We start from the raw sequence: 14,297 nt of genomic DNA on the forward strand, positions 1-14,297 counted from the left end.
TCCATCACTCTCTTGAGCGTCTGCATCACTCTTTTCAGCCCCTACATCCCTCTCTTGAGCCTCTGCATCCCTCTTATGAGCCTCTGCATCACTCTGTTTAGCCTCTGCATCTCTCTCTTGAGCCTCTGCATCACTCTCTTGAGCCTCTGCATCCCTCTCGTAAGCCTCTGCAACACTCTTTTCGGCCTCTGCATCACTCTCATAAACCTCTGCATCACTCTCATAAGCCTCTGCATCCCTCTCCTGATCATCTGCATAACTCTCTTGAGCCTCTGCTTCACTCTCTTGACCCTCTACATCACTCTCTTGTTCCTCTGCATAACTCTCTTGAGCCTCTGCATCACTCTTTTGAGCCTCTGCACCACTCTCTTGAGCCTCTGCATCCCACTCTTCAGCCTCTGCAACACTCTCTTCAGCCTCTGCATCATTCTTTTAAGCCTCTGATTCCCTCTCTTGAGGCCTCTGCATCACTCTCTCGATCCTCTGCATCACTCTCTTGATTCTCTGCATCACTCTCTTGAGCCTCTGGATCACTCTCTTAAGCCTCTGCATCACTCTCTTGAGCCTCTACATCACTCTCTAGAGCCTCTGCATCACTCTCTTCAGCATTTGCATCACTCTCTTAAGCCTCTGCTTCCCTCTCTTGATCCTCTGCATCACTCTCTTGAGCATCTGCATCACTCTCTTGATCCTCTGCATCACTCTCTTGAGCCTCTGCATTACTCTCTTGAGCCTCTACATCACTCTCTTTAGCCTCTGCATCACTCTCTTCAGCCTCTGCATCACTCTCTTAAGCCTCTGCATCCCTCTCTTGATCCTCTGCATCACTCTCATGAGCCTCTGCATCATTCTCTTGAGCCTCTGCATCCCTCTCTTAAGCCTCTACATCATTCTCTTGAGCCTCTGCATCACTTTCTTGAGCCTCTGCATCACTCTCTTAAGCCTCTGCATCACTCTCTGGAGCCTCTGCATCCCTCTCTGGAGCCTCAACATCCCTCTCTTGAGCCTCTGCAGCACTCCCTTGAGCCTCTTCATCATTTTCTTGAGCCTCTGCATCCCTCTCATAAGCCTCTGCATCCCTCTCTTGAACCTCTGCAACACTCTCTTAAGCCTCTGCACCACTCTCGTAAGCCTCTGCATCACTCTCTTAAGCCTCTGCATCTCTCTCTTCAGCCTCTGCATCACTCTCTTCATCCTCTACATCACTCTCTTGAGCCTCTGCATCATTCTCTAGAGCCTTTCATCCCTATCTTAAGCCTCTACATCATTCTCTTGAGCCTCTGCATCCCTCTCTTGAGCCTTTGCTTCACTTTCAAGTGCCTCTGCATCTTTCTCTTGTGCATCTGCGTCCCTCACTTTAGAAACGGCATCCCTCTCTTGAGCCTCTGCATCACTGTCTTAAGCCTATGCATCATTCTCTTGAGTCTCTGTATCACTCTCTTCATCCTCTGCATCCCTCACTTGAGCATCTGCATCACTCTCGTAACCCTCTGAATCACTCTCTTGAGCCTCCACATAACTCTCTTGAGTCTCTGCATCACTCTCTTGAGCCTCTGCATCATTCTCTAGAGCCTCTGCGTCCCACTCTTAAGCCCCTACATGATACTCTTGAGCCTCTGCATCCCTCTCTTGAGCCTTTGCATCACTCTCAATTGCCTCTGCATCTTTCTCTTGTGCCTCTGCATCAATCACTTTTGCCTCTGCATCCCTCTCTTGAGCCTCTGCATCCCTCTCTTAAGCCTCTGCAACACACTCGTAAACCTCTGAATCACTCTCTTGAGCCTCTCCATCACTCTCTTGAGCCTTTGCATCACTCTCAAGTGTCTCTGCATCCCTCTCTTGTGCCTCTGCATCCCTCACTTCAGCCTCTGCTTCCCTCTCTTGAGCCTCTGCATCCCTCTCTTGAGCCTCTGCATCCCTCTCTTGAGCCTCTGCATCCTTCTCTTAAGCCTCTGCATCACTCGCTTAAGCCTCTGCATCCTTCTCTTGAGCTTCTGCATCACTCTCAAGAGCCTCTGCATCCCTCTCTTGTGCCTCTGCATCCCTCACTTCAGCCTCTGCTTCCCTCTGTTGAGACTCTGCATCCCTCTCTTGAGCCTCTGCATCCCTCTCTTGAGCCTCTGCATCCTTCTCTTAAGCCTCTGCATCACTCTCTTAAGCCTCTGCATCACTCTCGTAAACCTCTGAATCACTCTCTTGAGCCTCTCCATCACTCTCTTGAGCCCCTGCATCCCTCTCTTGAGCCTCTGCATCGCTCTCTCTTGAGCCTCTGCATCACCCTCTTAAGCCTCTGCATCCCTCTTTTGAGCCTCTGCATCACTTTCTTAAGACTCTGCATCCCTATCTTGAGCCTCTGCGTCTCTCTCTCTTGAACTCCTGCATCCATCTCATGAGCCTCTGCATCCCTCTCTTGAGCCTTTGCATCACTCGCTTAAGATTCTGCATCTCTCTCTTAAGCCTCTGCATCACTCTCAAGATCCTCTGCATCCCTCGCTTGTGCCTCTGCATCCCTCACTTGAGCCTCTGCATAACTCTCTTGAGCCCCGGCATTCCTCTCTTGAGCCTCTGCATCACACTCTTGAACCTCTGCATCACTCTCTTCAGCCTCTGCATCACTTTCTAGAGCCTCTGCATCACTATCTTCAGCCTTTGCATCACTCTCTTAAGCCTCTGCTTCCCTCTCTTGATCCTCTGCATCACTCTCTTGAGCATCTGCATCACTCTCTTGATCCTCTGCATCACTCTCTTGAGCCTCTGCATTACTCTCTTGAGCCCCTACATCACTCTCTTTAGCCTCTGCATCACTCTCTTCAGCCTCTGCATCACTCTCTTAAGCCTCTGCATCCCTCTCTTGATCCTCTGCATCAGTCTCTTGAGCCTCTGCATCATTCTCTTGAGCCTCTGCATCCCTCTCTTCAGCCTCTACATCATTCTCTTGAGCCTCTGCATTACTTTCTTGATCCTCTGCATCACTCTCTTAAGCCTCTGCATCTCTCTCTTCAGCCTCTGCATCACTCTCTGGAGCCTCTGCATCCCTCTCTGGAGCCTCAACATCCCTCTCTTGAGCCTCTGCAGCACTCCCTTGAGCCTCTTCATCATTCTCTTGGGCCTCTGCATCCCTCTCTTGAGCCTCTGCATCACTCTCTCGATCCTCTGCATCACTCTCTTCATCCTCTGCATCCCTCACTTGAGCATCTGCATCACTCTCTTGGGCCCCTGTATCCATATCTTAAGCCTCTGCATAACTCTCTTGAGCCTCTGCATCTCCCTCTTAAGCCTCTGCATCCTTATTTTGAGCCTCTGCATCACTTTCTTAAGCCTCTGCATCCCTTTCTTGAGCCTCTGCATCCCTCTCAAGAGCCTCTGCATCCCTCTCCTGAGCCTTTGCATCACTCTCTAAAGCATCTGCATCCCTCTCTTGAGCCTCAGCATCACTCTCGTAACCCTCTGAATCACTCTCTTGAGCCTCCACATAACTCTCTTGAGTCTCTGCATCACTCTCTTGAGCCTCTGCATCATTCTCTAGAGCCTCTGCATCCCTCTCTTAAACCACTACATGATACTCTTGAGCCTCTGCATCCCTCTCTTGAGCCTTTGCATCACTCTCAAGTGCCTCTGCATCTTTCTCTTGTGCCTCTGCATCAATCACTTTAGCCTCTGCATCCCTCTCTCGAGCCTCTACATCACTCTCTTCATCCTCTGCATCCCTCACTTGAGCATCTGCATCACTCTCTTGGGCCCCTGCATCCATCTCTTGAGCCTCTGCATCACTCTCTTGACCCTCTGCATCACTCTCTTGAGGTCTCTGCATCACTCTCTTAAACCTCTAAATCCTTCTCTTGAGCCTCTGCATCACTCTCTCGAGCCTCTGCATCACTCTCTTCAGTCTCTGCATCTCTCTCTTGAGCCTCTGCATCACTCTCTTGAGCCTCTGCATCATTCTCTAGAGCCTTTGCATCCCTCTCTTAAGCCTCTACATCATTCTAATGAGCCTCTACATCCCTCTCTTGAGCATTTGCATCACTCTCAAGTGCCTCTGCATCTTTCTATTGTGCCTCTGCATCCCTCACTTTAGCCTCTGCATCCCTCTCTTGAGCCTCTGCATCCCTGTCTTAAGCCTCTGCATCACTCTCGTAAACCTATGAATCACTCTCTTGAGCCTCTCCATCACTCTCTTTGGGCCTTTGCATCACTCTCAAGTGTCTCTGCATCTTTCTCTTGTGCCTCTGCATCCCTCACTTATGCCTCTGCATCACTCTCTTGAACTCCTGCATCCCTCTCATGAGCCTCTGCATCCCTCTCATGAGCCTTTGCATCACTCTCTTAAGCCTCTGCATCCCTCTCCTGAGCATCTGCGTCACTCTCAAGAGCCTCTGCATCTCTCTCTTCAACGTCTTCATCACTCTCTTGATCCTCTGCATCACTCTCTAGAGCCTCTGCATCATTCTCTTGAGCCTCTGCATCCCTCACTTCAGTCTTTGCATCACTCTTAAGTGCCTCTGCACCTTTCTCTTGTGCCTCTGCATCCCTCACTTTAGCCTCTGCATCCCTCTCTTGAGCCTCTGCATCCCTCTCTTGAGCCTATTCATCCCTCTCTTGAGCCTCTGCATCCCTCTCTTGAACCTCTACATCACTCTCTTAAGCCTCTGCATCACTCTCGTAAGCCTCTGCATCACTCTCTTAAGCCTCTGCATATCTCTCTTCAGCCTCTGCATCACTCTCTTGATCCTCTGCATCACTCTCTTCAGCCTCTGCAACATTCTCTAGAGCCTTTGCATCCCTCTCTTAAGCCTCTACATCATTCTCATGAGCCTCTGCATCCCTCTCTTGAGCATTTGTATCACTCTCAATTGCCTCTGCATCTTTCTATTGTGCCTCTGCATCCCTCACTTTAGCGTCTGCATCCCTCTCTTGAGCCTCTGCATCCCTCTCTTAACCTTCTGCATCACTATCGTAAACCTATGAATCACTCTCTTGAGCCTCTCCATCACTCTCTTTGGGCCTTTGCATCACTCTCAAGTGTCTCTGCATCTTTCTCTTGTGCCTCTGCATCCTTCACTTTAGCCTCTGCATCACTCTCTTGAACTCCTGCATCCATCTCATGAGCCTCTGCATCCCTCTCTTGAGCCTTTGCATCACTCGCTTAAGATTCTGCATCTCTCTCTTAAGCCTCTGCATCACTCTCAAGATCCTTTGCATCCCTCGCTTGTGCCTCTGCATCCCTCACTTGAGCCTCTGCATAACTCTCTTGAGCCCCGGCATTCCTCTCTTGAGCCTCTGCATCACACTCTTGAGCCTCTGCATCACTCTCTTCAGCCTCTGCATCACTTTCTAGAGCCTCTGCATCACTATCTTCAGCCTTTGCATCACTCTCTTAAGCCTCTGCTTCCCTCTCTTGATCCTCTGCATCACTCTCTTGAGCATCTGCATCACTCTCTTGATCCTCTGCATCACTCTCTTGAGCCTCTGCATTACTCTCTTGAGCCCCTACATCACTCTCTTTAGCCTCTGCATCACTCTCTTCAGCCTCTGCATCACTCTCTTAAGCCTCTGCATCCCTCTCTTGATCCTCTGCATCACTCTCTTGAGCCTCTGCATCATTCTCTTGAGCCTCTGTATCCCTCTCTTCAGCCTCTACATCATTCTCTTGAGCCTCTGCATTACTTTCTTGATCCTCTGCATCACTCTCTTAAGCCTCTGCATCTCTCTCTTCAGCCTCTGCATCACTCTCTGGAGCCTCTGCATCCCTCTCTGGAGCCTCAACATCCCTCTCTTGAGCCTCTGCAGCACTCCCTTGAGCCTCTTCATCATTCTCTTGGGCCTCTGCATCCCTCTCTTGAGCCTCTGCATCACTCTCTCGATCCTCTGCATCACTCTTTTCATCCTCTGCATCCCTCACTTGAGCATCTGCATCACTCTCTTGGGCCCCTGCATCCCTCTCTTAAGCCTCTGCATCACTCTCGTAAACCTATGAATCACTCTCTTGAGCCTCTCCATCACTCTCTTTGGGCCTTTGCATCACTCTCAAGTGTCTCTGCATCTTTCTCTTGTGCCTCAGCATCCTTCACTTTAGCCTCTGCATCACTCTCTTGAACTCCTGCATCCCTCTCATGAGCCTCTGCATCCCTCTCATGAGCCTTTGCATCACTCTCTTAAGCCTCAGAATCCCTCTCCTGAGCATCTGCGTCACTCTCAAGAGCCTCTGCATCTCTCTCTTCAGCGTCTTCATCACTCTCTTGATCCTCTGCATCACTCTCTAGAGCCTCTGCATCATTCTCTTGAGCCTCTGCATCCCTCACTTGAGTCTTTGCATCACTCTCAAGTGCCTCTGCACCTTTCTCTTGTGCCTCTTCATCCCTCACTTTAGCCTCTGCATCCCTCTCTTGAGCCTATTCATCCCTCTCTTGAGCCTCTGCATCTCTCTCTTGAACCTCTACATCACTCTCTTAAGCCTCTGCATCACTCTCGTAAGCCTCTGCATCACTCTCTTGATAATCTGCATCACTCTCTTGAGCCTCTGCATCATTCTCTAGAGCCTCTGCATCCCTCTCTTATGCCTCTACATCATTCTCTTGAGCCTCTGCATCCCTCTCTTGAGCCTTTGCATCACTTTCAAGTGCCTAGGCATCTTTCTCTTGTGCCTCTGCATCCCTCACCTTAGCCTCTGCATCCCTCTCTTGAGCCTCTGCATCACTCTCGTAAGCCTATGCATCCTTCTCTTGAGTCTCTGCATCACTCTCGAGGCCTGTGCATCACTCTCTCGAGCCTCTGCATCACTCTCTTCATCCTCTGCATCCCTCACTTGAGCATCTGCATCACTCTCTTGGGCCCCTGCATCCATCTCTTGAGCCTCTGCATAACTCTCTTGAGCCTCTGCATCACCCTCTTAAGCCCCTGCATCCTTATTTTGAGCCTATGCATCACTTTCCTAAGCCTCTGCATCCCATTCTTGAGCCTCTGCATCCCTCTCTTGAACTCCTGCATCCCTCTCAAGAGCCTCTGCATCCCTCTCCTGAGCCTTTCCATCCCTCTCGTAAGCATCTGCATCCCTCTCTTGAGCCTCTGCATCACTCTCGTAACCCTCTGAATCACTCTCTTGAGCCTCCGCATAACTCTCTTGAGTCTCTGCATCACTCTCTTGAGCCTCTGCATCATTCTCTAGAGCCTCTGCATCCCTCTCTTAAGCCACTACATGATACTCTTGAGCCTCTGAATCCCTCTCTTGAGCCTTTGCATCACTCTCAAGTGCCTCTGCATCTTTCTCTTGTGCATCTGCATCAATCACTTTAGCCTCTGCATCCCTCTTTTCAGCCTCTGCATCCCTCTCTTAAGCCTCTGCATCACTCTCGTAAACCTCTGAATCACTCTCTTGAACCTCTCCATCACTCTCTTGAGCCTTTGCATCACTCTCAAGTGTCTCTGCATCACTCTCTTAAGCCTCTGCATCCCTCTTTTGAGCCTCTGCATCACTCTCAAGAGCCTCTGCATCCCTCTCTTGTGCCTCTGCATCCCTCACTTCAGCCTCTGCTTCCTTCTCTTGAGCCTCTGCATCCCTCTCTTGAGCCACTGCATCCCTCTCTTGAGCCTCTGCATCCTTCTCTTAAGCCTCTGCATCACTCTCTTAAGCCTCTGCATCACTCTCGTAAACATCGGAATCACTCTCTTGAGCCTCTCCATCACTCTCTTGAGCCCCTGCATCCCTCTCTTGAGCCTCTGCATCACTCTCTTGAGCCTCTGCATCACCCTCCTAAGCCTCTGCATCCCTCTTTTGATTCTCTGCATCACTTTCTTAAGCCTCTGCATCCCTTTCTTGAGCCTCTGCGTCTCTCTCTTGAACTCCTGCATCCATCTCATGAGCCTCTGCATCCCTCTCTTGAGCCTTTGCATCACTCGCTTAAGATTCTGCATCCCTCTCTTAAGCCTCTGCATCACTCTCAAGAGCCTCTGCATCCCTCTCTTGAGCCCCGGCATCCCTCTCTTGAGCCTCTGCATCCCTCTCTTGAGCCTCTGCATCCCTCTCTTAAGCCTCTGCATCACTCTCTTAAGCCTCTGCATCACTCTCGTAAGCCTCTGAATCACTCTCTTGAGCCTCTGCATCCCTCTCTTGAGCCTCTGCCCCACTCACTTCAGCCTCTGAACCTCTTTATAGAGTCTCTGCATCACTCTCTTGAGCCTCTCCGTCTCTCTCATGTGCCTCTGCATCACTCTTTTAAGCCTCTACATCCCTCTCTTAAGCCTCTGCATCCCTCTTATGAGCCTCTGCATCACTCTCTTGAGCCTCTGCATCTCTCTCTTGAGCCTCTGCATCACTCTCTTGAGCCTCTGCATCCCTCTCCTAAGCCTCTGCAACACTCTCTTCAGCCTCTGCATCACTCTCATAAACCTCTGCATCACTCTCATAAGACTCTGCATCCCTCTCTTGATCATCTGCATAACTCTCTTGAGCCTCTGCATCACTCTCTTGAGCCTCTGCATCACTCTCTTGATCCTCTGCATAACTCTCTTGAGCCTCTGCATCATTCTCTTGAGCTTCTGCATCACTCTCTTGAGCCTCTGCATCCCTCTCTTGAGCCTCTGCAACACTCTCTTCAGCCTCTGCATCACTCTCTTAAGCCTCTGAATCCCTCTCTTCAGGCCTCTGTGTCACTCTCTTGAGCCTCTGCATCACTCTCTTGAGCCTCTGCATCCCTCTCCTAAGCCTCTGCAACACTCTCTTCAGCCTCTGCATCACTCTCATAAACCTCTGCATCACTCTCATAAGACTCTGCATCCCTCTCTTGATCATCTGCATAACTCTCTTGAGCCTCTGCATCACTCTCTTGAGCCTCTGCATCACTCTCTAGAGCCTCTGCATCACTCTCTTCAGCTTCTGCATCACTCTCTTAAGCCTCTGCTTCCCACTCTTGATCCTCTGCATCACTCTCTTGAGCCTCTGCATCAATCTCTTGATCCTCTGCATCACTCTCTTGAGCTTCTGCATTACTCTCTTGAGCCTCTACATCACTCTCTTGAGCCTCTGCATCACTCTCTTCAGCCTCTGCATCACTCTCTTAAGCCTCTGCATCCCTCTCTTGATCCTCTGCATCACTCTCTTGAGCCTCTGCATCATTCTCTTGAGCCTCTGCATCCCTCTCTTAAGCCTCTACATCATTCTCTTGAGCCTCTGAATCACTCTCTTGAGCCTCTGCATCACTCGCTTAAGCCTCTGCATCTCTCTCTGGAGCCTCTGCATCACTCTCTGGAGCCTCTGCATCCCTCTCTGGAGCCTTAGCATCCCTCTCTTGAGCCACTGCATCACTCTCTTGAGTCTCTGCATCCCTCTCTTAAGCCTCTGCATCACTCTCTTGAGCCTCTGCATCCCTCGTATTGAACTCTTGCATCCCTCTCATGAGCCTCTTCATCCCTCTCTTGAGCCTTTGCATCACTCTATTAAGCCTCTGCATCCCTCTCTTTAGCCTCTGCATCACTCTCAAGAGCCTCTGCATCCCGCTCTTGAGCCTCTGCATTCCTCACTTCAGCCTCTGCTTTCCTCTGTTGAGCCTCTGCATCCCTCTGTTCAGCCTCTGCATCCCTCTCTTGAGCCTTTGCATCCCTCTCTTAAGCCTCTGCATCACTCTCTTAAGCCTCTGAATCACTCTCGTAAGCCTCTGAATCACTCTCTTGAACCTCTGCATCCCTCTCTTGAGCCTCTGCATCACTCTCCTGGGCCTCTGCATCACCCTTTTAAGCCTCTGCATCCCTCTCTTGAGCCTCTGCATCCCTCTCTTGAACTCCTACATCTCTCTCATGAGCCTCTGCACTCTTCTCTTGAGTCTTTGTATCACTCTCTTAAGCCTCTGTATCCTTCTTTTAAGCCTCTGCATCACTCTCTTAAGCCTCTGCATCAATCTCGTAAGCCTCTGAATCACTCTCTTGAGCCTCTGCATCCCTCTCTTGAACCACTGCATCACACTTTTCATCCTCTGCATCACTCTCTTGAGCCTCAGCATCAATCTCGTCAGCCTCAGCATCCCTCTCTTAAGCCTCTGCGTTCTTCTCTTCAGCCTCTGCATTCCTCTCTTTAGCCTCTGCATCACTCTCTTGATCCTCTGCATCTCTCTCTCTCTAGCCTCTGCATCACTCTCTTTAGCCTCTTCATCACTCTCTTGAGCCTCTGCATCCTTCTCTTGATCCTCTGCATCACTCTCTCGAGCCTCTGCATCACTCTCTTGAACTCCTGAATCCCTCTCATGAGCCTCTGCATCCCTCTCTTGAGCCTTTGCATCACTCTCTTAAGCCTCTGCATCCCTCTCTTGAGGATCTGCGTCACTCTCAAGAGCTTCTGCATCTCTCTCTTCAGCGTCTGCATCACTCTCTTGATCCTCTGCATCACTCTCTTGAGCCTCTGCATCATTCTCTTGAGCCTCTGCATCACTCTCTTGAGCCTCTGCATCCCACTCTTGAGCCTCTGCAACACTCTCTTGAGCCTCTGCATCCCTCTCTTAAGCCTCTGCATCACTCTCTTAAGCCTCTGCATCACTCTCGTAAGCCTCGGCACCACTCTCTTCAGCCTCTGCATCCCTCTCAAGAGTCTCTGCATCACTCTCTTGAGCCTCTCCATCACTCTCTTGAGCGTCTGCATCACTCTTTTCAGCCCCTACATCCCTCTCTTGAGCCTCTGCATCCCTCTTATGAGCCTCTGCATCACTCTGTTGAGCCTCTGCATCTCTCTCTCTTGAGCCTCTGCATCACTCTCTTGAGCCTCTGCATCCCTCTCGTAAGCCTCTGCAACACTCTCTTCGGCCTCTGCATCACTCTCATAAACCTCTGCATCCCTCTCCTGATCATCTGCATAACTCTCTTGAGCCTCTGCTTCACTCTCTTGAGCCTCTACATCACTCTCTTGTTCCTCTGCATAACTCTCTTGAGCCTCTGCATCACTCTTTTGAGCCTCTGCATCACTCTCTTGAGCCTCTGCATCCCACTTTTGAGCCTCTGCAACACTCTCTTCAGCCTCTGCATCACTCTTTTAAGCCTCTGATTCCCTCTCTTGAGCCTCTGCATCACTCTCTTGAGCCTCTACATCACTCTCTAGAGCCTCTGCATCACTCTCTTCAGCATTTGCATCACTCTCTTAAGCCTCTGCTTCCCTCTCTTGATCCTCTGCATCACTCTCTTGAGCATCTGCATCACTCTCTTGATCCTCTGCATCACTCTCTTGAGCCTCTGCATTACTCTCTTGAGCCTCTACATCACTCTCTTTAGCCTCTGCATCACTCTCTTCAGCCTCTGAATCACTCTCTTAAGCCTCTGCATCCCTCTCTTGATCCTCTGCATCACTCTCTTGAGCCTCTGCATCATTCTCTTGAGCCTCTGCATCCCTCTCTTAAGCCTCTACATCATTCTCTTGAGCCTCTGCATCACTTTCTTGAGCCTCTGCATCACTCTCTTAAGCCTCTGCATCACTCTCTGGAGCCTCTGCATCCCTCTCTGGAGCCTCAACATCCCTCTCTTGAGCCTCTGCAGCACTCCCTTGAGCCTCTTCATCATTTTCTTGAGCCTCTGCATCCCTCTCATAAGCCTCTGCATCCCTCTCTTGAGCCTCTGCATCACTCTCTTAAGCCTCTGCATCACTCTCGTAAGCCTCTGCATCACTCTCTTAAGCCTCTGCATCTCTCTCTTCAGTCTCTGCATCACTCTCTTCATCCTCTGCATCACTCTCTTGAGCCTCTGCATCATTCTCTAGAGCCTTTCATCCCTATCTTAAGCCTCTACATCATTCTCTTGAGCCTCTGCATCCCTCTCTTGAGCCTTTGCTTCACTTTCAAGTGCCTCTGCATCTTTCTCTTGTGCATCTGCGTCCCTCACTTTAGAAACGGCATCCCTCTCTTGAGCCTCTGCATCACTCTCTTAAGCCTATGCATCATTCTCTTGAGTCTCTGTATCACTCTCTTCATCCTCTGCATCCCTCACTTGAGCATCTGCATCACTCTCTTGGGCCCCTGCATCCATCTCTTGAGCCTCTGCATAACTCTCTTGAGCCTCTGCATCACCCTCTTAAGCCTCTGTAACCTTATTTTGAGCCTCTGCATCACTTTCTTAAGCCTCTGCATCCCTTTCTTGAGCCTCTGCATCCCGCTTAAGAGCCTCTGCATCCCTCTCCTGAGCCTTTGCATCACTCTCTTAAGCATCTGCATCCCTCTCTTGAGCCTCAGCATTACTCTCGTAACCCTCTGAATCACTCTCTTGAGCCTCCACATAACTCTCTTGAGTCTCTGCATCACTCTCTTGAGCCTCTGCATCATTCTCTAGAGCCTCGGCGTCCCTCTCTTAAGCCCCTACATGATACTCTTAAGCCTCTGCATCCCTCTCTTGAGCCTTTGCATCACTCTCAATTGCCTCTGCATCTTTCTCTTGTGCCTCTGCATCAATCACTTTTGCCTCTGCATCCCTCTCATGAGCCTCTGCATCCCTCTCTTAAGCCTCTGCATCACACTCGTAAACCTCTGAATCACTCTCTTGAGCCTCTCTATCACTCTCTTGAGCCTTTGCATCACTCTCAAGTGTCTCTGCATCACTCGCTTAAGCCTCTGCATCCCTCTCTTGAGCATCTGCATCACTCTCAAGAGCCTCTGCATCCCTCTCTTGTGCCTCTGCATCCCTCACTTCAGCCTCTGCTTCCCTCTCTTGAGCCTCTGCATCCCTCTCTTGAGCCTCTGCATCCCTCTCTTGAGCCTCTGCATCCTTCTCTTAAGCCTCTGCATCACTCTCTTAAGCCTCAGCATCACTCTCGTAAACCTCTGAATCACTCTCTTGAGCCTCTCCATCACTCTCTTGAGCCCCTGCATCCCTCTCTTGAGCCTCTGCATCGCTCTCTCTTGAGCCTCTGCATCACCCTCTTAATCCTCTGCATCCCTCTTTTGAGCCTCTGCATCACTTTCTTAAGCCTCTGCATCCTTTTCTTGAGCCTCTGCGTCTCTCTCTCTTGAACTCCTGCATCCATCTCATGAGCCTCTGCATCCCTCTCTTGAGCCTTTGCATCACTCGCTTAAGATTCTGCATCTCTCTCTTAAGCCTCTGCATCACTCTCAAGATCCTCTGCATCCCTCGCTTGTGCCTCTGCATCCCTCACTTGAGCCTCTGCATAACTCTCTTGAGCCCCGGCATCCCTCTCTTGAGCCTCTGCATCACACTCTTGAGCCTCTGCATCACTCTCTTGAGGCTCTGCATCAGTCTCTAGAGCCTCTGCATCACTATCTTCAGCCTTTGCATCACTCTCTTAAGCCTCTGCTTCCCTCTCTTGATCCTCTGCATCACTCTCTTGAGCATCTGCATCACTCTCTTGATCCTCTGCATCACTCTCTTGAGCCTCTGCATTACTCTCTTGAGCCTCTACATCACTCTCTTTAGCCTCTGCATCACTCTCTTCAGCCTCTGCATCACTCTCTTAAACCTCTGCATCCCTCTCTTGATCCTCTGCATCACTCTCTTGAGCCTCTGCATCATTCTCTTGAGCCTCTGCATCCCTCTCTTCAGCCTCTACATCATTCTCTTGAGCCTCTGCATTACTTTCTTGATCCTCTGCATCACTCTCTTAAGCCTCTGCATCTCTCTTTTCAGCCTCTGCATCCCTCTCTGGAGCCTCAACATCCCTCTCTTGAGCCTCTGCAGCACTCCCTTGAGCCTCTTCATTATTCTCTTGGGCCTCTGCATCCCTCTCTTGAGCCTCTGCATCACTCTCTCGATCCTCTGCATCACTCTCTTCATCCTCTGCATCCCTCACTTGAGCATCTGCATCACTCTCTTGGGCCCCTGCATCCATATCTTAAGCCTCTGCATAACTCTCTTGAGCCTCTGCATCTCCCTCTTAAGCCTCTGCATCCTTATTTTGAGCCTCTGCATCACTTTCTTAAGCCTCTGCATCCCTTTCTTGAGCCTCTGCATCCCTCTCAAGAGCCTCTGCATCCCTCTCCTGAGCCTTTGCATCACTCTCTAAAGCATCTGCATCCCTCTCTTCAGCCTCAGCATCACTCTCGTAACCCTCAGAATCACTCTCTTGAGCCTCCACATAACTCTCTTGAGTCTCTGCATCACTCTCTTGAGCCTCTGCATCATTCTCTAGAGCCTCTGCATCCCTCTCTTAAACCACTACATGATACTCTTGAGCCTCTGCATCCCTCTCTTGAGCCTTTGCATCACTCTCAAGTGCCTCTGCATCTTTCTCTTGTGCCTCTGCATCAATCACTTTAGCCTCTGCATCCCTCTCTTAAGCCTCTGCATCACTCTCGTAAACCTCTGAATCACTCTCTTGAGCCTCT

This window comes from Procambarus clarkii, chromosome 49 (genome assembly GCF_040958095.1).
Source record: "Procambarus clarkii isolate CNS0578487 chromosome 49, FALCON_Pclarkii_2.0, whole genome shotgun sequence".
NCBI lineage: Eukaryota > Metazoa > Arthropoda > Malacostraca > Decapoda > Cambaridae > Procambarus > Procambarus clarkii.